Below are 26,809 nucleotides of genomic sequence, written 5' to 3'. Positions count from 1 at the left end.
TGAATCAATCATCTTTTTGTCTGCACAACAATCCTTCTGTACAGAACAGATAACAACATAGCCTATGTCTCTTCCCTACATTATGCTTCCAGAAATCTTGCAAGGTTACTAAGCCATAAGGAGAGCACTGTGTTCACCGATACACTTTCAGGTAGAGTCAGCCACGTGTGCTTACAAAACCAGTAAATGGAGGTGAAAGGACTTGAATCTGTATCTCTGTCCTCTGTCCTCTTATACTTCCTGCTCGCTTGGTTACTTTATTTAGCCACCTTCAGTAAGAAAGTGATCCCTGAAGACCACAAGTATCCTTCCTCTGGGCCTGTTGTCGACAGAAAAGTGTACTTGGTTCTTCGCACACCGCCATGTTTGAGGGACATCGGCGTGATCACTGCTGATAGGTGGAGGGACAAACATAAAGGAACACCTATTTCTGGACAGGAGCACTGGGAACAAAGAGTGTGTTGTTTAGTGAAGTGTTTATTTGAGGGTCCAATCTTCCCTCTTTATGTGGTTATTACTTCATTACATTCCTGAATATCATAAAACGCAATGATTTTAAAAGCCCAGACGCATATTATTACAGCAATTCATTAGTTGAGGTGAGAGGAAATGAGAAGGAAGTTGCTGCACCACTGAATCTATGCCTGAGCACTGCTGAAACCAAACAAAAACTATTCACGGTGGCTAGATAGGGCTATCTTTAACTGACTCTCTCTGGATACTCAAACAGAATCCGTTTGTTTGTTTGTTTCTCAGTTTCACATGTATAGGGTACCTGTCCCCGCCCCTTCAGTTTGTAGTTTGTCTGTTTCCTTGGATCTCTAGTGAGTCTCCAGTAAGGGAGCACGTATGTGGTCTTGAGTTTTCATCAGTACTTCTAATACTGTGTCTTTTGATTGGAGCACAAAAAGCCTGTGCTTTCATTCTGATATTTGAGAGCTGTGCTCTTACTCAACTTTGAAACTTTTTTGTTCTCATTAATATACTATCACATGCAGAACATTATGTTTTCCAGTCGACCCCCTTCACCATGTTCCACCCAAATCCCAGTTACAGTCACTGACCATCAGCATGAAGTAAGATGCTGTAGAATCACTGCATGTCTTCTCTATGTTGAACAGCCATACCCATGACCCCCCACCCTACACATTATGCATGCTAATCCTAATGACCACATTCTTTTCCCCACCCTTATTACTCCCTTCCCACAAACCCTACCCAGTCCCTTTCTCTTTGGTAACTGTTAGTCCACTCTCGCGTTCTTTGAGTCTGCTGCTGTCTTTTCCTTCAGTTTTTCTTTCTTATCATAATCCACACATGAGTGAAATAATTTGGTACATGTATTTCTCTGCCTGGCCTATTTGGCTGAGCATAATACCCTCTAGCTCCATCCACGTTATTGCAAATGATAGGATTTGTTTTCTTCTTATGACTGCTTACTGCACTTTTTAAACTGGAGATCATTCTTATTTTTGTTTGTAGTATCGCTATGTGCTTTCACCATTGCTCTCCTGGTTTTGAGCAGTAGCTTTGTGTTAATCGTTATGTACCTATATCTATCTATCTGTCTCTCTATCTATTTATCATTCAATCTATCAGCTTTTTGTCTGTCCATCTGTCCTTGTGTACAAAACAGTTAAACACATAGCCTATGTCACACTCCTACATTATGCTTCCAAAAATCCTGCATTGTAACTAATATTTAGGGAGAGCACTGGGTTCACCGAGACACTTGCAGATCGAGTCGGCCGCGTGTACCTACAAAAGATGGAAATGGTTGTGCAGGGACTTGAAACCGTGCTCTACCCACTGTCCTCTTTCATATCCTTCTCACTTGCTGTCTGTATTTAGCCACATTCATTGACTAAGTGCTCCCTGAAGACTAAAAGTAACCTTCCTCTGGGACTGTTGTCGACAGAAAAGTAAACTTGTTGCTTTCCTCACCACCATGTTTGAAGGACATCGCCGTTATTACTACTTATAGGACGGAAAGTCAAATAAAAAGGAACACCAATTTCTAGACTGGAGCAGTTTGGAGCTAAGAGTTTATTGTTGAGTGACGTGTTTATTTGAGTGTCCAAACTTCCCTTTTTAGGTGGTTATTACTTCACATTCGTGAAGATCATAAAACACACCGATTTCAAAGGCCCAGATGCTTATTATTACAGCAACTCAGTTGCTGATGTGAGAGAAAATGAGAAGGACGTTGCTGCACCACTATATCTATGGCTGGGCCCTGCTGAAAAAAAAAAAAAGAATTCACTGTGGCCAGATAGGGCTATTTTCTACTGACTGTCTCTGGGGGCTCAAATACAATCCATTTATTTGATTGTTTCTTTTTCAGTTTCACTCGTGTAGGGTACTTGTCCCCACACCTTCAGCTTGTAATTTGAGTGTGTCCTTGGACCTCAAGTTAGTCTCCTGTAAGGAAGCACGTAGGTTTTTTGAGTTTTCTTCCGTTCTTTTAACCCTGTGTCTTTTGTTTGCAGCTCTCAGAGCCTGACCTTTTATTCTGATGATTCAGTGCTGTGCCCTTATTGCACTTAAAAATATTTTTTTGTTATCAGTAGTCTACAATTACGTGAAGAACCTTATGTTTACTATACTCCCCCTTCACCAAGTCCCCCCGAAAATCCTCTTCAGTCGCTGTCCATCAGTGAGTAGTAAGATGCTATATAATCTCTAATAGTCTTCTCTGTGTTGTACAGCACTCCCCATGCCTTCCCGACCCCACACAATATACATGCTAATCCTAATGCCCCCATTCTTTCTCACCAAACTTATCCCTTCCTTCAGAACCTCCCTGCCCAGTCCTTTTCCCTTTGGTAACTTTCAGTCAACTCTCAGGTTCTGTGAGTGTGCTGCTGTTTTTTTCCTTCAGTTTTTCTTTGTTGTTATACTCCACACATGAGTGAAATCATTTGATACTTGTCTTTCGCCGCCTGACCTATTTCTCTGAACATACTACCGTCTAGCTCCATCCACGTCATTGCAAATGGTAGGATTTGTTTTCTTCTTATGGCTGCTTACAGCACTTTGTAAACAGGGTTTCATTCTTCCTTTTTGTTTGTAGTTTAGCTATGAGCTCTCACCATTCATCTCCTGGTTATGAGCAACAGCTTTGTGTCAATCGATATGTATCTGTATCTATTTATTGCTCTGTCTGTCTGTATATCTATCTATCTTTCTATATATAATTCTGTCTCTCTGTCCTTCTCTCTATATATCTATCCATCTATCTAGCTTCCTTTCATCTATCATGTGTATCATCTATCTGTCTCTCATCTGTCATCTATCTATCTGTCTATCTATGAATAAATCATCTTTCTGTCTGCCCATCTATCCTTATGTACAGAACAGTTAACAACATCACCTATGTCACTTCCCTACATTATGCTTCCAAAAATATTGCAAGGTCACTAGGCCGCAGGGAGAGCACTGGGCTCACTGAGACACTTGCAGATCGAGTCAGCCGCGTGTGCTTACAAAACCAGTAAATGGTGGTGCAGGGACTTGTAACCGTATCTCTGTCCTCTCTCCTCTAATACTCCTTCTCGCTTGCTAACAGTATTTAGCTACATTCATTGCCTAAGTGCTCTCTGAAGACCCCAAGTATACTTCCTCTCTGCCTGTTGTAGACATAAAAGTAAACTTGCTGCTTTACTCACCAATATGTTTTAGGGATATAGGCATGTTCACCACTAATAGGAGGAGGGACAAATAAAAAGGAACACCTATTTCTAGACAGGAGCATTTGGGAGCAAATTGTTTGTTGTGGAGAGACGTGTTTGGTTCAGTGTTCAAACTTCCCTCTTTATGTGGTTATTACATCTTTACAATCGTGAACATCATAAAACCCAGTGATTTCAAATGTCCAGATGCATATTATTACAGCAATTCATTTGTTGATGTGAGAATAAATGAGAAGGACATTGCAGTACCACTAAATCTATACCTGGGCACTGCTGAAACCAAACAAAAAGAATTCACGGTGGCTAGGTAGGACTATTTTCTTGTGACTATCTCTGGGGAATCAAACAGAATCCATTTGTTTCTTTGTTTCTCAGATTCACTTGTATAGGATACCTGTCCGTGCCCCTTCAGCTTGTACTTTGACTGTGTCCTTGGATCTCAAGTGAGTCTCCAGTAATGGAGCACGCAGGTGCTCTTGAGTTTTCATCAGTTCTTCTAACTGTGTGTCTTTTGATTGGAGCAGTCAAAGCCTCTACTTATATTCCGTAATTTGAGAGCTATGCTGTTACTGCAATTTGGAATTTTTTTTTGTTCTCATCAATATACAATCACGTGCAGAACATTATGTTTACTGTCTACCCCCTTCACCAAGTCCTCGCCAAATCCCAGTTACAGTCGATATCCGTCAGCATGCATTAAGATGCTGTAGAATCACTACTTGTCTTCTCCGTGTTGTAAAGCCCTCCCCATGACCCTACACCCTACACATTATTCTTGCCAATCCTAATGCCCCCATTCTTTTTTTCCGACATTATCACTCCCTTCCCACAAACCCTACCCAGTCCCTTGCTCTTTGGTAACTGTTAGTCCACTCTCGTGTTCTGTGTGTCTGCTGCTGTTTTTTCCTTCAATTTTTCTTTGTTGTCTTACTCCACACATGAGTGAAATCATTTGGTACATGTATTTCTCCGACTAGGCTATTTGACTGAGCATAATACCCTCTAGCTCCATCCACGTTATTGCTAATGATAGGATTTGTTTTCTTCTTATGGCTGCTTACCGCACTTTTTAAACTGGATTTTATTCTTCTTTTTTCTTTTTAGTTTCGCTATGTGCTTCAACCATTGCTCTCATGGTTATGAGCAATAGCTTTGTGTTAAACTATATGTACCTATATCTATCTGTCTGTCTGTCTATCTATCTATCAATCAACCAATCAATTAATCATCATTTGTCTGCCCATCTGTCCTTGTGTACAGAACAGTTAACGACATAGCCTATGTCACTTTCCTACATTATACTTCCAAAAATCGTGCAAGGTAACTAGGCTGTAGGGAGAGCACTGGGTTCATCGAGACACTTTCAGGTCGTGTCGGCCGCGTGTACTACAAAACCAGTAAATGGTTGTGCAGGGAGATATACCCGTGTCTCTATCCTCTGCCCTCTTTCATCTCCTTCTAAATTGCTCTCTGTATTTAGCCACATTCATTGACTAAGTTCTCCCTGAAAACCTCAAGTATCCTTCCTCTGGGCCTGTTGTCAAAAGAAAAGTAAGCTTGTTGCTTTGATCACCACCATGTTTGAAGGACATCGGCATGATCACTGCGGATAGGATGGAGGGTCAAATAAAAAGAAACACCAATTTCTAGACAGGAGCAGTTGGGAGCTAAGAGTGTATTGTGGAGTGACATGTTTATTTGAGCGTCCAAACTTACCTCTTTAGGTGGTTATTACTTCACATTCATGAAGATCATAAAACCCACCGATTTCAAAGGCCCAGATGCTTATTATTACAGCACTCAGTTGTTGAGGTGAGGGAAAACAAGAAGTACGTTGCTGCACCCGTAATCTATGGCTGGGAACAGCTGAAAACAAACAAAAAGGATTCACGGTGGCCAGATAGGGCTATTTTCTGCTGAATGTCTCTGGGGGCTCAAGCAGAATCCATTTGTTTCATTGTTTGTTTTTCAGTTTCACTCGTGTATGTTAGTTGTCCCCACACCTTCAGCTTGCAGTTTGTCTGTGTCCTTGGATCTCAAGTGAGTCTCCTGTAAGGAATCACGTAGGTTTCCAGAGTTTTCATTAGTTCTTTTAACCCTGTGTCTTTTGTTTGTAGCACTCAGTACCTGACCTTTTATTCTGATGATTCAGGGCAGTGCACTTATTGCACTTAAAGTATTTTTTTTATCACTAATCTACAATCACGTGAAGAACATTATGTTTATTGTGCTCCCCCTTCACCAAGTCCCCCCGAAAAACCTCTTCAGTCACTGTCGATCAGCGTAGTTTGATGCTGTAGAACCCTTCACCATGTCCCTCCCCACAGACCCCGTTACAGTCGCTGTCCATCAGTGAGTAGTAAGATGCTATATGATCTCAACTAGTCTTCTCTGTTTCAACAGTACTCCCCATGCACACCCGACCCCACGCATTATACATGCTAATCCTTATGCCCCCATTCTTTCTCCCCACACTTATCCCTCCCTTCAGACCCACCCTGCCCAGTCATTTTCCCTTTGGTAACTTTTAGTCAACTCTCGGGTTCTGTGAGTCTGCTGCTGTTTTTTTCCTAAAGTTTTTCTTTGTTGTAATACTATACACATGAGTGAAATCACTTGGTACTTGTCTTTCTCTGCCTGGCCTATTTCTCTGAACATACTACCGTCTAGCTCCATCCACGTCATTGCAAATGGTAGTATTTGTTTTCTCCTTAAGGCTGCTTACTGCACTCTTTAAACTGGATTTCATTCTTCCTTTTTGTTTGTAGTTTAGCTATGTTATTCACCATTCAAATCCTGCTTATGAAAAATATCTTTGTGTCAATCGATATGTATCTGTATCTATCTATCTAACGGTCTGTCTGTCCATCTATGTATCTATGTATGTATGTATCTATGTATCTGTCTATCTATCTATCTATCTTCCTATCATCTATCTATGATGTCTATCATCTGTCAATCTATGTACCTATCTGTCTATCTTTCATCTGTCGTCTACCTAAATATCTATCTATGAATCAATCATCTTTTTGTCTGCACAACAATCCTTCTGTACAGAACAGATAACAACATAGCCTATGTCTCTTCCCTACATTATGCTTCCAGAAATCTTGCAAGGTTACTAAGCCATAAGGAGAGCACTGTGTTCACCGATACACTTTCAGGTAGAGTCAGCCACGTGTGCTTACAAAACCAGTAAATGGAGGTGAAAGGACTTGAATCTGTATCTCTGTCCTCTGTCCTCTTATACTTCCTGCTCGCTTGGTTACTTTATTTAGCCACCTTCAGTAAGAAAGTGATCCCTGAAGACCACAAGTATCCTTCCTCTGGGCCTGTTGTCGACAGAAAAGTGTACTTGGTTCTTCGCACACCGCCATGTTTGAGGGACATCGGCGTGATCACTGCTGATAGGTGGAGGGACAAACATAAAGGAACACCTATTTCTGGACAGGAGCACTGGGAACAAAGAGTGTGTTGTTTAGTGAAGTGTTTATTTGAGGGTCCAATCTTCCCTCTTTATGTGGTTATTACTTCATTACATTCCTGAATATCATAAAACGCAATGATTTTAAAAGCCCAGACGCATATTATTACAGCAATTCATTAGTTGAGGTGAGAGGAAATGAGAAGGAAGTTGCTGCACCACTGAATCTATGCCTGAGCACTGCTGAAACCAAACAAAAACTATTCACGGTGGCTAGATAGGGCTATCTTTAACTGACTCTCTCTGGATACTCAAACAGAATCCGTTTGTTTGTTTGTTTCTCAGTTTCACATGTATAGGGTACCTGTCCCCGCCCCTTCAGTTTGTAGTTTGTCTGTTTCCTTGGATCTCTAGTGAGTCTCCAGTAAGGGAGCACGTATGTGGTCTTGAGTTTTCATCAGTACTTCTAATACTGTGTCTTTTGATTGGAGCACAAAAAGCCTGTGCTTTCATTCTGATATTTGAGAGCTGTGCTCTTACTCAACTTTGAAACTTTTTTGTTCTCATTAATATACTATCACATGCAGAACATTATGTTTTCCAGTCGACCCCCTTCACCATGTTCCACCCAAATCCCAGTTACAGTCACTGACCATCAGCATGAAGTAAGATGCTGTAGAATCACTGCATGTCTTCTCTATGTTGAACAGCCATACCCATGACCCCCCACCCTACACATTATGCATGCTAATCCTAATGACCACATTCTTTTCCCCACCCTTATTACTCCCTTCCCACAAACCCTACCCAGTCCCTTTCTCTTTGGTAACTGTTAGTCCACTCTCGCGTTCTTTGAGTCTGCTGCTGTCTTTTCCTTCAGTTTTTCTTTCTTATCATAATCCACACATGAGTGAAATAATTTGGTACATGTATTTCTCTGCCTGGCCTATTTGGCTGAGCATAATACCCTCTAGCTCCATCCACGTTATTGCAAATGATAGGATTTGTTTTCTTCTTATGACTGCTTACTGCACTTTTTAAACTGGAGATCATTCTTATTTTTGTTTGTAGTATCGCTATGTGCTTTCACCATTGCTCTCCTGGTTTTGAGCAGTAGCTTTGTGTTAATCGTTATGTACCTATATCTATCTATCTGTCTCTCTATCTATTTATCATTCAATCTATCAGCTTTTTGTCTGTCCATCTGTCCTTGTGTACAAAACAGTTAAACACATAGCCTATGTCACACTCCTACATTATGCTTCCAAAAATCCTGCATTGTAACTAATATTTAGGGAGAGCACTGGGTTCACCGAGACACTTGCAGATCGAGTCGGCCGCGTGTACCTACAAAAGATGGAAATGGTTGTGCAGGGACTTGAAACCGTGCTCTACCCACTGTCCTCTTTCATATCCTTCTCACTTGCTGTCTGTATTTAGCCACATTCATTGACTAAGTGCTCCCTGAAGACTAAAAGTAACCTTCCTCTGGGACTGTTGTCGACAGAAAAGTAAACTTGTTGCTTTCCTCACCACCATGTTTGAAGGACATCGCCGTTATTACTACTTATAGGACGGAAAGTCAAATAAAAAGGAACACCAATTTCTAGACTGGAGCAGTTTGGAGCTAAGAGTTTATTGTTGAGTGACGTGTTTATTTGAGTGTCCAAACTTCCCTTTTTAGGTGGTTATTACTTCACATTCGTGAAGATCATAAAACACACCGATTTCAAAGGCCCAGATGCTTATTATTACAGCAACTCAGTTGCTGATGTGAGAGAAAATGAGAAGGACGTTGCTGCACCACTATATCTATGGCTGGGCCCTGCTGAAAAAAAAAAAAAGAATTCACTGTGGCCAGATAGGGCTATTTTCTACTGACTGTCTCTGGGGGCTCAAATACAATCCATTTATTTGATTGTTTCTTTTTCAGTTTCACTCGTGTAGGGTACTTGTCCCCACACCTTCAGCTTGTAATTTGAGTGTGTCCTTGGACCTCAAGTTAGTCTCCTGTAAGGAAGCACGTAGGTTTTTAGAGTTTTCTTCCGTTCTTTTAACCCTGTGTCTTTTGTTTGCAGCTCTCAGAGCCTGACCTTTTATTCTGATGATTCAGTGCTGTGCCCTTATTGCACTTAAAAATATTTTTTTGTTATCAGTAGTCTACAATTACGTGAAGAACCTTATGTTTACTATACTCCCCCTTCACCAAGTCCCCCCGAAAATCCTCTTCAGTCGCTGTCCATCAGTGAGTAGTAAGATGCTATATAATCTCTAATAGTCTTCTCTGTGTTGTACAGCACTCCCCATGCCTTCCCGACCCCACACAATATACATGCTAATCCTAATGCCCCCATTCTTTCTCACCAAACTTATCCCTTCCTTCAGAACCTCCCTGCCCAGTCCTTTTCCCTTTGGTAACTTTCAGTCAACTCTCAGGTTCTGTGAGTGTGCTGCTGTTTTTTTCCTTCAGTTTTTCTTTGTTGTTATACTCCACACATGAGTGAAATCATTTGATACTTGTCTTTCGCCGCCTGACCTATTTCTCTGAACATACTACCGTCTAGCTCCATCCACGTCATTGCAAATGGTAGGATTTGTTTTCTTCTTATGGCTGCTTACAGCACTTTGTAAACAGGGTTTCATTCTTCCTTTTTGTTTGTAGTTTAGCTATGAGCTCTCACCATTCATCTCCTGGTTATGAGCAACAGCTTTGTGTCAATCGATATGTATCTGTATCTATTTATTGCTCTGTCTGTCTGTATATCTATCTATCTTTCTATATATAATTCTGTCTCTCTGTCCTTCTCTCTATATATCTATCCATCTATCTAGCTTCCTTTCATCTATCATGTGTATCATCTATCTGTCTCTCATCTGTCATCTATCTATCTGTCTATCTATGAATAAATCATCTTTCTGTCTGCCCATCTATCCTTATGTACAGAACAGTTAACAACATCACCTATGTCACTTCCCTACATTATGCTTCCAAAAATATTGCAAGGTCACTAGGCCGCAGGGAGAGCACTGGGCTCACTGAGACACTTGCAGATCGAGTCAGCCGCGTGTGCTTACAAAACCAGTAAATGGTGGTGCAGGGACTTGTAACCGTATCTCTGTCCTCTCTCCTCTAATACTCCTTCTCGCTTGCTAACAGTATTTAGCTACATTCATTGCCTAAGTGCTCTCTGAAGACCCCAAGTATACTTCCTCTCTGCCTGTTGTAGACATAAAAGTAAACTTGCTGCTTTACTCACCAATATGTTTTAGGGATATAGGCATGTTCACCACTAATAGGAGGAGGGACAAATAAAAAGGAACACCTATTTCTAGACAGGAGCATTTGGGAGCAAATTGTTTGTTGTGGAGAGACGTGTTTGGTTCAGTGTTCAAACTTCCCTCTTTATGTGGTTATTACATCTTTACAATCGTGAACATCATAAAACCCAGTGATTTCAAATGTCCAGATGCTTATTATTACAGCAATTCATTTGTTGATGTGAGAATAAATGAGAAGGACATTGCAGTACCACTAAATCTATACCTGGGCACTGCTGAAACCAAACAAAAAGAATTCACGGTGGCTAGGTAGGACTATTTTCTAGTGACTGTCTCTGGGGACACAAGCAGAATCCATTTGTTTCTTTGTTTCTCAGATTCACTTGTATATGGTACCTGTCCGCGCCCCTTCAGCTTGTAGTTTGTCTGTGTCCTTGGATCTCAAGTGAGTGTCCAGTATATGAGCACATAGGTGATCATGAGTTTTCATCTGTACTTCTAACCCAGTGTCTTTTGATTGGAGTAGTCAAAGCCAGTACTTTTATTCTAATATTTGAGAGCTATGCTCTTACTGCACTTTGAAATTCTTTTTGTTCTCATTAATATACAATTATAAGCAGAACAATATGTTTACTAGTCTACCTCCTTCACCAAGTCCTCGCCAAATCCCAGTTACACTCGATATCCATCAGCATGCATTAAGATGCTGTAGAATCACTACTTGTCTTCTCCGTGTTGTAAAGCCCTCCATATGACCCTACACCCTACACATTATTCTTGCTAATCCTAATGCCCCCATTCTTTTTTCCGCCATTATCACTCCCTTCCCACAAACCCTACACAGTCCCTTGCTCTTTGGTAACTGTTAGTCCACTCTCGGGTTCTGTGTGTCTGCTGCTGTTTTTTCCTTCAGTTTTTCTTTGTTGTCGTACTCCACACATGAGTGAAATCACTTGGTACTTGTCTTTCTCCGCCTGGCCTATTTCTCTGAACATACTACCATCTAGCTCCATCCACGTCATTGCAAACGGTTGTATTTGTTTTCTCTTTAAGGCTGCTTACTGCACTCTTTAAACTGGATTTCATTATTCCTTTTTGTTTGTGGTTTAGCTATGTTATTCACCATTCAACTCCTGGTTATGAAAAATATCTTTGTGTCAATCGATATTTATCTGTATCTATCTATCTAACGGTCTGTCTGTCCATCTATGTATCTATGTATGTATGTATCTATGTATCTGTCTATCTAACTTCCTATCACCTATCTATGATGTCTATCATCTGTCATTCTATGTACCTATCTTTCTATCTTTCACCTGTCGTCTGTCTAAATATCTATCTATGAATCAATCATCTTTTTGTCAGCACAACAATCCATCTGTACACAATAGATAACAACATAGCCTATGTCTCTCCCCTACATTATGCTTCAAGAAATCTTGCAAGGTAACTAAGCCATAAGGAGAGCACTGTGTTCACCGACACACTTTCAGGTAGAGTATGCCGCGTCTGCTTACAAAACCAGTAAATGGAGGTTAAAGGACTTGAACCCGTATCTTTGTCCTCTGTCCCCTTCTACTTCCTGCTCGCTTGGTTACTTTATTTAGCCACATTCAGTGAGAAAGTGATCCCTGAAGACCACAAGTATCCTTCGTCTGGGCCTGTTGTCGACAGATAAGTGTACATTTTTCTTTGCACACCGCCATGTTTGAGGGACATCGGCGTGATCACTGCTATTAGGTGGAGGGACAAACATAAAGGAACACCTATTTCTGGACAGGAGCACTTGGAACAAAGAGTGTGTTGTGGAGTGAAGTGTTTATTTGAGGGTCCAATCTTCCCTCTTTATGTGGTTATTACTTCATTACATTCCTGAACATCATAAAACGCAATGATTTTAAAAGCCCAGACGCATATTATTACAGCAATTCATTGGTTGAGGTGAGAGAAAATGAGAAGGAAGTTGCTGCACCACTAAATCTATGCCTGAGCACTACTGAAACCAAACAAAAAGTATTCACGGTGGCTAGATAGGGCTATTTTCTACTGACTCTCTCTGGGGACCAAAACAGAATCCATTTCTTTCTTTGTTTCTCAGTTTCACTTGTGTAGGGTACCTGTCCCCGCCCCTTCAGCTTGTAGTTTGTCTGTATCCTTGGATCTCAAGTGTGTCTCCAGTAAGGGAGCACGTATGTGGTCTTGAGTTTTCATCAGTACTTCTAAACCTGTGTCTTCTGATTGGAGCACTCAAAGCCTGTACTTTCATTCTGATATTTGAGAGCTGTGCTCTTACTGCACTTTCAAATTTTTTTGTTCTCATTAATATAAAATCACATGCAGGACATTATGTTTTACAGTCGACCCCCTTCACCATATTCCCCCCAAATCCCAGTTACAGTCGCTAACCATCAGCATGTAATAAGATTCTGTAGAATCACTACATGTCTTCTCTATGTTGTACAGCCATACCCATGACCCCCTACCCTACACATTATGCATGCTAATCCTAATGCCCCCATTCATTTTCCCCGCCCTTATTACTCCCTTCCCACAAACCCTACCCAGTCCCTTTCTCTTTGGTAACTGTTAGTCCACTCTCGGGTTCTGTGAGTCTGGTGATGTCTTTTCCTGCAGTTTTTCTTTCTTATCATACTCCACACATGAGTGAAATCATTTGGTACATGTATTTCTCCGCCTGGCCTATTTGACTGAGCATAATACACTCTAGCTCCATCCACGTTATTGCAAATGAAAGGATTTGTTTTCTTCTTATGGCTGCTTACTGCACTTTTTAAACTGGATTTAGTTCTTTTTTGTTTGTAGTTTTGCTATGTGCTTTCACCATTGCTCTCCTTGTTATGAGCAGTAGCTTTGTGTTAATCGACATGAATGCAATATCTATCTGTCTGTCTATCTATTTATCAATCACTCAATCAATCATCTTTTTGTCTGTCCATCTGTCCATGTGTACAGAACAGTTAAACATACACCCTATATCACTTTCCTACACTATGCTCCCCAAAATCCTGCAAAGTATCTAGGCTGCGGAGGGAGCACTGCGTTCACCGAGACACTTGCAGTTCGAGTCAGCCACGTGTACCTATAAAAACAGGAAATGGTTGTGCTGGGACTTGAACCCGTGTCTCTATCCTCTGTCCTCTTTCATCTCCTTCTAACTTGCTGTCTGTATTTAGCCACATTCATTGACTAAGTGCTCCCTGAAGATCTCAAGTATCATTCCTCTGGGCCTGTTGTCGACAGAAAAGTAAACTTGTTGCTTTGCTCACCACCATGTTTGAAGGACATCAGCGTGATCACCGCCGATAGGACGGAGGGTCATATAAAAAGGAACACCAATTTCTAGACAGGAGCATTTGGGAGCTAACAGTGTATTGTGGAGTGACGTGTTTATTTGCATGTCCAAACTTCCCTCTTTAGGTGGCTATTAGATTTTCACATTCGTGAACATCATAAAATCCACTGATTTCAAAGGCCCAGATGGTTATTATTACAGCAACTCAGTTGTTGAGGTGAGAGAAAATGAGAAGTATGTTGCTGCACCACTAAATCTATGGCTGGGAACTGTTGAAACCAAACAAAAAGAATTCACGGTGGCCAGATAGGGCTATTTTCTGCTGACTGTCTCTGGGGACTCAAACAGAATCCATTTGCTTGATTGTTTGATTTTCAGTTTCACTCGTGTAGGGTACTTGTCCACTCACCTTCGGCTTGTAGTTTGTCTCTGTCCTTGGATCTCAAGTGAGTCTCCTGTAAGTAAGCACGTAGGTGTCTTGAGTTTTCATCCCTTCTTTTATCCTTGTGTCTTTTGTTTGCAGCACTCAGTGCCTGACCTTTTATTCTGATGATTCAGAGCTGTGAACTTATTGCACTTAAAGAATATTTTTTATCATTAATCTACAATCACGAGAAGAACATTATGTTTACTATGCTCCCCCCTTCACCAAGTACCCCCGAAAAACCTCTTCTGTCACTGTCGATCAGCGTAGTTGGATGCTGTAGACCCCTTCACCATGTCCCCCCCAAAAGTCTACGTTACAGTCACTGTCCATCATTGAGTAGTAAGATGCTATATGATCTCTACTAGTCTTCTCTGTGTTCTACAGTGCTCCCCATGCACACCCGACCCTGCGCATTATACATGCTAAACTTAATGCCCCCATTCTTTCTCCCCACACTTATCCCTCCCTTCAGACTCACCCTGCCCAGTCCTTTTTCCTTTGGTATCTTTTAGTCAACTCTCGGGTTCTGTGAGTCTGCTGCTGTTTATTTACTTCAGTTTTTCTTTGTTGTTATACCCTACACATGAGTGAAATCACTTGGTACTTGCCTTTATCCGCCTGCCCTATTTTTCTGAACATACTACCGTCTTGCTCCATTCACGTCATTGCAAGTTTTAGTATTTGTTTTCTTCTTAAGGCTGCTTACTGCACTTTTTAAACTGGATTTCATTCTTCCTTTTTATTTGTAGTTTAGCTGTTATTCACCATTCAACTCCTGGTTATGAACAATAGCTTTGTGTCAATCGACATGTATCTGTATCTATCTATCTAAAGGTCTGTCTGTCTATCTATGTATCTATGTATGTATATATGTATGTGTCTATGTATCTATCTATGTATCTATCTATCTTCCTATCATCTATCTGTGATGTCTATCATCTATTAATCTATGTACCTATCTATCTATCTTTCACCTGTCGTCTGTCTACCTATCTATCTATGAAACAATCATCTTTTTGTCTGCCCATCTATCCTTATGTACAGAACAGTTAACAACATAGCCTATGTCTCTTCCCTACATTATGCTTCACGAAATCTTGCAAGGTAAATAAGCCATAAGGAGAGCATTGTGTTCAAAGATTCGCTTTCAGGTAGAGTCAGCAGAGTGTGCTTACAAAACCAGTAAATGGAGGTGAAAGGACTTGAACCCGTATCTTTGTCCTCTGTCCTCTTATACTTCCTGCTCGCTTGTTGACTTTATTTAGCCACATTCAGTGAGTAAGTGATCCCTGAAGACCACAAGTGTCCTTCGTCTGGGCCTGTTGTCGACAGAAAAGTGTACTTGGCCTTTTGCACACCACCATGTTTGAGGGACATTGGCGTGATCACTGCTGATAGGTGGAGGGACAAATATGAATTAACACCTATTTCTGGACAGGAGCAGTTGGGAACAAAGAGTGTGTTGTGGAGTGAAGTGTTTATTTGAGTGTCTAAACTTCCCTCTTTAGGTGGTTATTACTTCTTTACATTCGTGAACATCATAAAAAGCAATGATTATAAATGCCAGACGCATATTATTACAGCAATTCATTTGATGAGGTGAGAGGAAATGAGAAGGAAGTTGCTGCACCACTAAATCTATGCCTGAGCACTGCTGAAACCAAACAAAAAGAATTCACGGTGGCTAGATAGGGCTATTTTCTACTGACTCTCTCTGGGGTCCAAAACAGAATCCATTTCTTTCTTTGTTTCTCAGTTTCACTTGTGTAGGGTACCTGTCCCCGCCCCTTCAGCTTGTAATTTGTCTGTGTCCTTGGATCTCAAGTGAGTCTCCAGTAAGGGAGCACGTAGGTGGTCTTGAGTTTTCATCAGTTCTTCTAACCCTGTGTCTTTTGATTGGAGCACTCAAAGGCTGTACTTTTATTCTGATATTTGAGAGCTGTGCTCTTACTGCACTTTGAAATTCTTTTTGTTCTCATTAATATACAATCACATGCAGAAAATTATGTTATTCTGTCTACCCTCTTCACCAAGTCACCCCAAATCCCAGTTACAGCCGCTCTCCATCATCATGTACTAAGATGCTGAAGAATCACTACATGTCTTCTCTGTGTTGTACAGCCCTACCCATGAAACCCCACCCTACACATTATACATGCTAATCCTAATGCCCCCATTCTTTTTCCCCGCACTTATTACTCCCTTCCCACAAACCCTACCCAGTCCCTTTCTCTTTGGTAACTGTTAGTCCACTCTCGGGTTCTGTGAGTCTGCTGCTGTCTTTCCTTCAGTTTTTCTTTGTTATCATACTCAACACATGAGTGAAATCATTTGGTACATGTATTTCTCCGCCTGGCCTATTTGACTGAGCATAATACGCTCTAGCTCCATCCACGTTATTGCAAATGATAGGATTTGTTTTCTTCTTATGGCTGCTTACTGCACTTTTTAAACTGGATTTCATTCTTCTTTTTTGTTTGTAGTTTTGCTATGTGCTTTCACCATTGCTCTCCTTGTTATGAGCTGTAGCATTGTGTTAATCGATATGTGCCTATATCTATCTATCTGACTGTCTATCTATTTATCAATCACTCAATCAATCATTTTTTGTGTGTCCATCTGTCCATGTGTACAGAACAGTTAACCGTATACCCTATATCACTTTCCTACACTATACTCCCCAAAATCCTGCAAAGTATCTAGGCTGTAGAGGGAGCACAGGGTTCACCGAGACACTTGCAGTTCGAGTCGGCCGCGTGTACCTACAAAACCAGGAAATGGTTGTGCTGGGTCTTGAACCCGTGTCTCTCCCCTCTGTCCTCTTTCATCTCCTTCTAACTTGCTGTCTGTATTTAGCCACATTCATTGACTAAGTGCTCCCTGAAGATCTCAAGGATCATTCCTCTGGGCCTGTTGTCGACAGAAAATTAAACTTGTTGCTTTGCTCACCACCATGTTTGAAGGACATCAGCGTGATCACCGCCGATAGGACGGAGGGTCAAATAAAAAGGAACACCAATTTCTAGACAGGAGCAGTTGGGAGCTAACAGTGTATTGTTTAGTGACGTGTTTATTGAGTGTCCAAACTTCCCTCTTTAGGTGGTTATTAGATTTTCACAATCGTGAACATCATAAAATCCACTGATTTCAAAGGCCCAGATGCTTATTATTACAACAACTCAGTTGTTGAGGTGAGAGAAAATGAGAAGTATGTTGCTGCACCACTAAATCTATTTCTGGGAACTGTTGAAACCAAACAAAAAGAATTCACTGTGGCCAGATAGGGCTATTTTCTGCTGACTGTCTCTGGGGACTCAAACAGAATCCATTTGCTTGATTGTTTGATTTTCAGTTACACTCGTGTAGGGTACTTGTCCACACACCTTCGGATGGTAGTTTGTCTGTGTCCTTGGATCTCAAGTGTGTCTGCTGTAAGTAAGCACGTAGGTGTCTTGACTTTTCATCCTTTCTTTTATCCTTGTGTCTTTTGATTGCAGCACTCAGTGCATGACCTTTTATTCTGATGATTCAGAGCTGTGCACTTATTGCACTTAAAGTATTTTTTATCATTAATCTACAATCACGTGAAGAACATTATGTTTACTATGCTCCCCCCCTCACCAAGTCCCCCCGAGAAACCTCTTCAGTCGCTGTCTATCAGCGTAGTTGAATGCTCTGGATACCTTCACCATGTCCGCCCCCACAGACCCGTTACAGTAATTTTCCATCAGTGAGTAGTAAGATGCTATATGATCTCTACTAGAATTCTCTGTGTTGTACAGTACTCCCCATGCACATCCGACCCCACGCATTATTCATGCTATTCCCAATTACCACTATTCTTTCTCCCCACACTTATCCCTCCCTTCAGACTCACCCTGCCTTGTCCTTTTCCATTTGGTAACTTTTAGTCAACTCTCGGATTCTGTGAGAGTGCTGCTGTTTTTTTCTTTCAGTTTCTCTTTGTTGTTTTACTCCACACATGAGTGAAATCACTTGGTACTTGTCTTTCTCCGCCTGGCCTATTTCTCTGAACATACTAAAGTCTAGCTCCATCCACGTCATTGCCAATGGTAGTGTTTGTTTTCTTCTTAAGGCTGCTTACTGCAATTTTAAACTGGATTTCATTCTTACTTTTTGTTTGTAGATTAGCTATGTTATTCACCATTCAACTCCTATTTATGAACAATAGCATTGTGTCAATCGATATGTATCTGTATCTATCTATCTAACGGTCTGTCTGTCTATGTATCTGTGTATATAATTATGTATGTATGTATCTATGGATCTATCTTTCTATCTATCTATCTATCTTCCTATCACCTATCTTTGATGTCTGTCATCTATCAATCTATGTACCTATCTATCTATCTTTCATCTGTCATCTGTGTACCTATCTATCTATGAATCAATCATCTTTTTTTTCTGCCCATCTATCCTTCTGTACAGAACAGTTAACAACATAGCCTATGTCTCTTTCCTACATTATGCTTCCTGAAATCTTGCAAGGTAGCTAAGCCATAAGTAGAGCACTGTGTTCACCGATACACTTTCAGGTAGAGTCAGCCGCGTGTGCTTACAAAACCAGTAAATGGAGGTGAAAGGACTTGAACCCGTATCTCTGTCCTCTGTCCTCTTATACTTCCTGCTCGCTTGGTGACTTTATTTAGCCACATTCAGTGAGTAAGTGATTCCCGAAGACCACAAGGATCCTTCTACTGGGCCTGTTGTCGACAGAAAAGTGTACTTGGTCCTTTGCACAAAACCATGTTTGAGGGACATCGTTGTGATCACTGCTGATAGGTGGAGGGACAAATATAAAGGAACACCTATTTCTGGACAGGAGCATTTGGGAAATAAGAGTGTGTAGTGGAGTGAAGTGTTTATTTGAGGGTCCAAACGTCCCTCTTTAGATGGTTATTACTTCTTTACATTCGTGAACATCATAAAAAGCAATGATTTTAAAATCGCAGACGCCTATTATTACAGTAATTCATTTGTTGAGGTGGGAGGAAATGAGAAGGAAGTTGCTGCACCACGAAATCTATGCCTGAGCACTGCTGAAACAAAACAAAAAAATTCACGGTGGCTAGATTGGGCTATTTTCTACTGACTCTCTCTGGGGACTCAAGCAGAATCCATTTGTTTGTTTGTTTCTCAGTTTCACTTGTATAGGGTACCTGTCCCTGCCCCTTCAGCATGTAGTTTGTCTGTGTCCTTGGATCTCAAGTGAGTCTCCAGAAAGGGAGCACGTAGTTGGTCTTGAGTTTTCATCAGTTCTTCTAAACCTGTGTCTTTTGATTGGAGCACTCAAAGCCTGTACTTTTATTCTGATATTTGAGAGCAGTGCTCTTACATCAGTTTGAAATTTTCTTTGTTCTCATTAATATACAATCACATGCAGAACATTATGTTTTCCAGTCTACTCTCTTCAGCAAGTCCCCCGAAATCCCAGTTACAGTCGCTCTCCTTCATCATGTACTAAGATGCTGTAGAATCACTACATGTCTCCTCTGTGTTGTAGAGCCCTACCCATGACCCACCACCCTACACATTAAACATGCTAATCCTAATGCCCCCATTCTTTTTCCGCGCCCTTATTACTCCGTTCCCACAAACGCTACCCAGTCCCTTTCTCTTTGGTAACTGCTAGTCCACTCTTGGGTACTGTGAGTCTGATGCTGTCTTTTCCTTCAGTTTTTCGTTGTTATCATACTCCACACATGAGTGAAATCATTTGGTACATGTATTTCTCCGCCTAGCCTGTTTGACTCAGCATAATACCCTCGACCTCCATCCACGTTATTGCAAATGATAGGATTTGTTTTCTTCTTATGGCTGCTTACTGCACTTTTTAAACTGGATTTCATTCTTCTTTTTTGTTTGTAGTTTTGCTATGTGCTTTCACCATTGCTCTCCTGGTAATGAGCAGTAGCTTTGTGTTAGTCGATATGTACCTATATCTATCTATCTGTCTGTCTATCTATTTATCAATCAATCAACTTTTTGTCTGCCCATCTGTCCTTGTGTACAGAACAGTTAACCACATATCATATATCACTTTCCTACATTATGCTTCCAAAAATCCTGCAAAGTATCTAGGCTGTAGAGAGAGCACTGTGTTCACCGAGACCCTTGCAGGTCGAGACGGCCACGTGTACCTACAAAACCAGGAAATGTTTGTGCAGGGACTTGAACCCGTGTCTCTGTCCTCTGTCCTCTTTCATCTCCTCCTAATTTGCTGTCTGTAATTAGCCACATTCATTGACTAAGTGCTCCCTGAAGACCACAAGTATCATTCCTCTGGGCCTGTTGTCGACAGAAAAGTAAACACGTTGCTTTGCTCACCACCGTGTTTGAAGGACATCAGCGTGATCACTGCCTATAGGACGGAGGGTCAAATAGAAAGGAACACCAATTTCTAGACAGGAGCAGTTGGGAGCCAAGAGTGTATTGTGGAGTGACGTGTTTATTTGAGTGTCCAAACTTCCCTCTTTAGGTGGTTATTAGATCTTCTCAGTCCTGAAATCATATAACCCACTGATTTCAATGGCCCAGATGCTTATAATTACAGCAACTCAGTTGTTGAGGTGAAAGAAAATGAGAAGTATGTTGCTGCACCACTAAATCTATCACTGGGAACTGATGAAAGCAAACAAAAATAATTCACGGTGGTCAGATAGGGCTATTTTCTGCTGACCGTCACTGGGGACTCAAACAGAATCCATTTGTTTGATAGTTTGTTTTTCAGATTCACTCGTGTAAGGTACTTGTCCACACACCTGCTTGTAGTTTGTCTGTGTCCTTGGATCTCAAGTGAGTCTCCTGTAAGTAAGCACGTAGGTGTCTTGAGTTTTATCCCTTCTTTTAACCCTGTGTCTTTTGCTTGCAGCACTCAGTGCATGACCTTTTATTCTGATGATTCAGAGCTGTACATTTATTGCACTTAAAGAATTTTTTTATCATTAATCTACAATCACGTGAAGAACATTATGTTTACTATGCTCCCCCCCTCACCAAGTCCCCCCAAAAAACCTCTTCAGTCGCTGTCTATCAGCATAGTTGTATGCTGTGGATCCCTTCACCATGTCCGCCCCCACAGACCCGTTACAGTAATTTTCCATCAGTGAGTAGTAAGATGCTATATGATCTCTACTAGACTTCTCTGTGTTGTACAGTACTCCCCATGCACACCCGACCCCAGGCATTATTCATGTTATTCCCAATTACCACTATTCTTTCTCCCCACACTTATCCCTCCCTTCAGACTCACCCTGCCTTGTCCTTTTCCATTTGGTAACTTTTAGTCAACTCTCGGATTCTGTGAGAGTGCTGCTGTTTTTTTCCTTCAGTTTCTCTTTGTTGTTTTACTCCACACATGAGTGAAATCACTTGGTACTTGTCTTTCTCCGCCTGGCCTATTTCTCTGAACGTACTACCGTCTAGCTCCATCCACGTCATTGCCAATGGTAGTGTTTGTTTTCTTCTTAAGGCTGCTTACTGCAATTTTAAACTGGATTTCATTCTTCCTTTTTGTTTGTAGATTAGCTATGTTATTCACCATTCAACTCCTATTTATGAACAATAGCTTTGTGTCAATCGATATGTATCTGTATCTATCTATCTAACGGTCTGTCTGTCTATCTATGTATCTGTGTATGTAAGTATGTATGTATGTATCTATGGATCTATCTTTCTATCTATCTATCTATCTTCCTATCATCTATCTTTGATGTCTGTCATCTATCAATCTATGTACCTATCTATCTATCTTTCATCTGTCATCTGTGTACCTATCTATCTATGAATCAATCACCTTTTTGTCTGCCCATCTATCTTTCTCTACAGAACAGTTAACAACATAGCCTATGTCTCTTTCCTACATTATGCTTCCTGAAATCTTGCAAGGTAGCTAAGCCATAAGGAGAGCACTGTGTTCACCGATACACTTTCAGGTAGAGTCAGCCGCGTGTGCTTACAAAACCAGTAAATGGAGGTGAAAGGACTTGAACCCTTATCTCTGTCCTCTGTCCTCTTATACTTCCTGCTCGCTTGGTGACTTTATTTAGCCACATTCAGTGAGTAAGTGATTCCCGAAGACCACAAGGATCATTCGTCTGGGCCTGTTGTCGACAGAAATGTGTACTTGGTTCTTTGCACAAAACCATGTTTGAGGGACATCGTTGTGATCACTGCTGATAGGTGGAGGGACAAATATAAAGGAACACCTATTTCTGGACAGGAGCATTTGGGAAATAAGAGTGTGTAGTGGAGTGAAGTGTTTATTTGAGGGTCCAAACGTCCCTCTTTAGATGGTTATTACTTCTTTACATTCGTGAACATCATAAAAAGCAATGATTTTAAAAGCGCAGACGCCTATTATTACAGTAATTCATTTGTTGAGGTGGGAGGAAAAGAGAAGGAAGTTGCTGCACCACGAAATCTATGCCTGAGCACTGCTGAAACAAAACAAAAAAATTCACGGTGGCTAGATTGGGCTATTTTCTACTGACTCTCTCTGGGGACTCAAGCAGAATCCATTTGTTTGTTTGTTTCTCAGTTTCACTTGTATAGGGTACCTGTCCCTGCCCCTTCAGCATGTAGTTTGTCTGTGTCCTTGGATCTCAAGTGAGTCTCCAGAAAGGGAGCACGTAGTTGGTCTTGAGTTTTCATCAGTTCTTCTAAACCTGTGTCTTTTGATTGGAGCACTCAAAGCCTGTACTTTTATTCTGATATTTGAGAGCAGTGCTCTTACATCAGTTTGAAATTTTCTTTGTTCTCATTAATATACAATCACATGCAGAACATTATGTTTTCCAGTCTACTCTCTTCAGCAAGTCCCCCGAAATCCCAGTTACAGTCGCTCTCCTTCATCATGTACTAAGATGCTGTAGAATCACTACATGTCTCCTCTGTGTTGTAGAGCCCTACCCATGACCCACCACCCTACACATTAAACATGCTAATCCTAATGCCCCCATTCTTTTTCCGCGCCCTTATTACTCCGTTCCCACAAACGCTACCCAGTCCCTTTCTCTTTGGTAACTGCTAGTCCACTCTTGGGTACTGTGAGTCTGATGCTGTCTTTTCCTTCAGTTTTTCGTTGTTATCATACTCCACACATGAGTGAAATCATTTGGTACATGTATTTCTCCGCCTAGCCTGTTTGACTCAGCATAATACCCTCGACCTCCATCCACGTTATTGCAAATGATAGGATTTGTTTTCTTCTTATGGCTGCTTACTGCACTTTTTAAACTGGATTTCATTCTTCTTTTTTGTTTGTAGTTTTGCTATGTGCTTTCACCATTGCTCTCCTGGTAATGAGCAGTAGCTTTGTGTTAGTCGATATGTACCTATATCTATCTATCTGTCTGTCTATCTATTTATCAATCAATCAACTTTTTGTCTGCCCATCTGTCCTTGTGTACAGAACAGTTAACCACATATCATATATCACTTTCCTACATTATGCTTCCAAAAATCCTGCAAAGTATCTAGGCTGTAGAGAGAGCACTGTGTTCACCGAGACCCTTGCAGGTCGAGACGGCCACGTGTACCTACAAAACCAGGAAATGTTTGTGCAGGGACTTGAACCCGTGTCTCTGTCCTCTGTCCTCTTTCATCTCCTCCTAATTTGCTGTCTGTAATTAGCCACATTCATTGACTAAGTGCTCCCTGAAGACCACAAGTATCATTCCTCTGGGCCTGTTGTCGACAGAAAAGTAAACACGTTGCTTTGCTCACCACCGTGTTTGAAGGACATCAGCGTGATCACCGCCTATAGGATGGAGGGTCAAATAGAAAGGAACACCAATTTCTAGACAGGAGCAGTTGGGAGCCAAGAGTGTATTGTGGAGTGACGTGTTTATTTGAGTGTCCAAACTTCCCTCTTTAGGTGGTTATTAGATCTTCTCAGTCCTGAAATCATATAACCCACTGATTTCAATGGCCCAGATGCTTATAATTACAGCAACTCAGTTGTTGAGGTGAAAGAAAATGAGAAGTATGTTGCTGCACCACTAAATCTATCACTGGGAACTGATGAAAGCAAACAAAAATAATTCACGGTGGTCAGATAGGGCTATTTTCTGCTGACCGTCACTGGGGACTCAAACAGAATCCATTTGTTTGATAGTTTGTTTTTCAGATTCACTCGTGTAAGGTACTTGTCCACACACCTGCTTGTAGTTTGTCTGTGTCCTTGGATCTCAAGTGAGTCTCCTGTAAGTAAGCACGTAGGTGTCTTGAGTTTTATCCCTTCTTTTAACCCTGTGTCTTTTGCTTGCAGCACTCAGTACATGACCTTTTATTCTGATGATTCAGAGCTGTACATTTATTGCACTTAAAGAATTTTTTTATCATTAATCTACAATCACGTGAAGAACATTATGTTTACTATGCTCCCCCCCTCACCAAGTCCCCCCAAAAAACCTCTTCAGTCGCTGTCTATCAGCATAGTTGTATGCTGTGGATCCCTTCACCATGTCCGCCCCCACAGACCCGTTACAGTAATTTTCCATCAGTGAGTAGTAAGATGCTATATGATCTCTACTAGACTTCTCTGTGTTGTACAGTACTCCCCATGCACACCCGACCCCAGGCATTATTCATGTTATTCCCAATTACCACTATTCTTTCTCCCCACACTTATCCCTCCCTTCAGACTCACCCTGCCTTGTCCTTTTCCATTTGGTAACTTTTAGTCAACTCTCGGATTCTGTGAGAGTGCTGCTGTTTTTTTCCTTCAGTTTCTCTTTGTTGTTTTACTCCACACATGAGTGAAATCACTTGGTACTTGTCTTTCTCCGCCTGGCCTATTTCTCTGAACGTACTACCGTCTAGCTCCATCCACGTCATTGCCAATGGTAGTGTTTGTTTTCTTCTTAAGGCTGCTTACTGCAATTTTAAACTGGATTTCATTCTTCCTTTTTGTTTGTAGATTAGCTATGTTATTCACCATTCAACTCCTATTTATGAACAATAGCTTTGTGTCAATCGATATGTATCTGTATCTATCTATCTAACGGTCTGTCTGTCTATCTATGTATCTGTGTATGTAAGTATGTATGTATGTATCTATGGATCTATCTTTCTATCTATCTATCTATCTTCCTATCATCTATCTTTGATGTCTGTCATCTATCAATCTATGTACCTATCTATCTATCTTTCATCTGTCATCTGTGTACCTATCTATCTATGAATCAATCACCTTTTTGTCTGCCCATCTATCTTTCTCTACAGAACAGTTAACAACATAGCCTATGTCTCTTTCCTACATTATGCTTCCTGAAATCTTGCAAGGTAGCTAAGCCATAAGGAGAGCACTGTGTTCACCGATACACTTTCAGGTAGAGTCAGCCGCGTGTGCTTACAAAACCAGTAAATGGAGGTGAAAGGACTTGAACCCTTATCTCTGTCCTCTGTCCTCTTATACTTCCTGCTCGCTTGGTGACTTTATTTAGCCACATTCAGTGAGTAAGTGATTCCCGAAGACCACAAGGATCATTCGTCTGGGCCTGTTGTCGACAGAAATGTGTACTTGGTTCTTTGCACAAAACCATGTTTGAGGGACATCGTTGTGATCACTGCTGATAGGTGGAGGGACAAATATAAAGGAACACCTATTTCTGGACAGGAGCATTTGGGAAATAAGAGTGTGTAGTGGAGTGAAGTGTTTATTTGAGGGTCCAAACGTCCCTCTTTAGATGGTTATTACTTCTTTACATTCGTGAACATCATAAAAAGCAATGATTTTAAAAGCGCAGACGCCTATTATTACAGCAATTCATTTGTTGAGGTGGGAGGAAATGAGAAGGAAGTTGCTGCACCACGAAATCTATGCCTGAGCACTGCTGAAACAAAACAAAAAAATTCACGGTGGCTAGATTGGGCTATTTTCTACTGACTCTCTCTGGGGACTCAAACAGAATCCATTTGTTTGTTTGTTTCTCAGTTTCACTTGTATAGGGTACCTGTCCCTGCCCCTTCAGCATGTAGTTTGTCTGTGTCCTTGGATCTCAAGTGAGTCTCCAGAAAGGGAGCACGTAGTTGGTCTTGAGTTTTCATCAGTTCTTCTAAACCTGTGTCTTTTGATTGGAGCACTCAAAGCCTGTACTTTTATTCTGATATTTGAGAGCAGTGCTCTTACATCAGTTTGAAATTTTCTTTGTTCTCATTAATATACAATCACATGCAGAACATTATGTTTTCCAGTCTACCCTCTTCAGCAAGTCCCCCCCAAATCCCAGTTACAGTCGCTGTCCGTCAGCATGTACTAAGTTGCTGTAGAATCACTACATGTCTTCTCTGTGTTGTAGAGCCCTACCCATGACCCACCACCCTACACATTAAACATGCTAATCCTAATGCCCCCATTCTTTTTCCCCGCCCTTATTACTCCGTTCCCACAAACGCTACCCAGTCCCTTTCTCTTTGGTAACTGCTAGTCCACTCTTGGGTACTGTGAGTCTGATGCTGTCTTTTCCTTCAGTTTTTCGTTGTTATCATACTCCAAACATGAGTGAAATCATTTGGTACATGTATTTCTCCGCCTAGCCTGTTTGACTCAGCATAATACCCTCGACCTCCATCCACGTTATTGCAAATGATAGGATTTGTTTTCTTCTTATGGCTGCTTACTGCACTTTTTAAACTGGATTTCATTCTTC

Source organism: Manis pentadactyla, chromosome X (assembly GCF_030020395.1).
Source record: "Manis pentadactyla isolate mManPen7 chromosome X, mManPen7.hap1, whole genome shotgun sequence".
Taxonomy (NCBI): Eukaryota; Metazoa; Chordata; class Mammalia; order Pholidota; family Manidae; genus Manis; species Manis pentadactyla.
The sequence above is the reverse complement of the archived record's forward strand: the minus strand, read 5'-3'. Positions refer to the sequence as shown.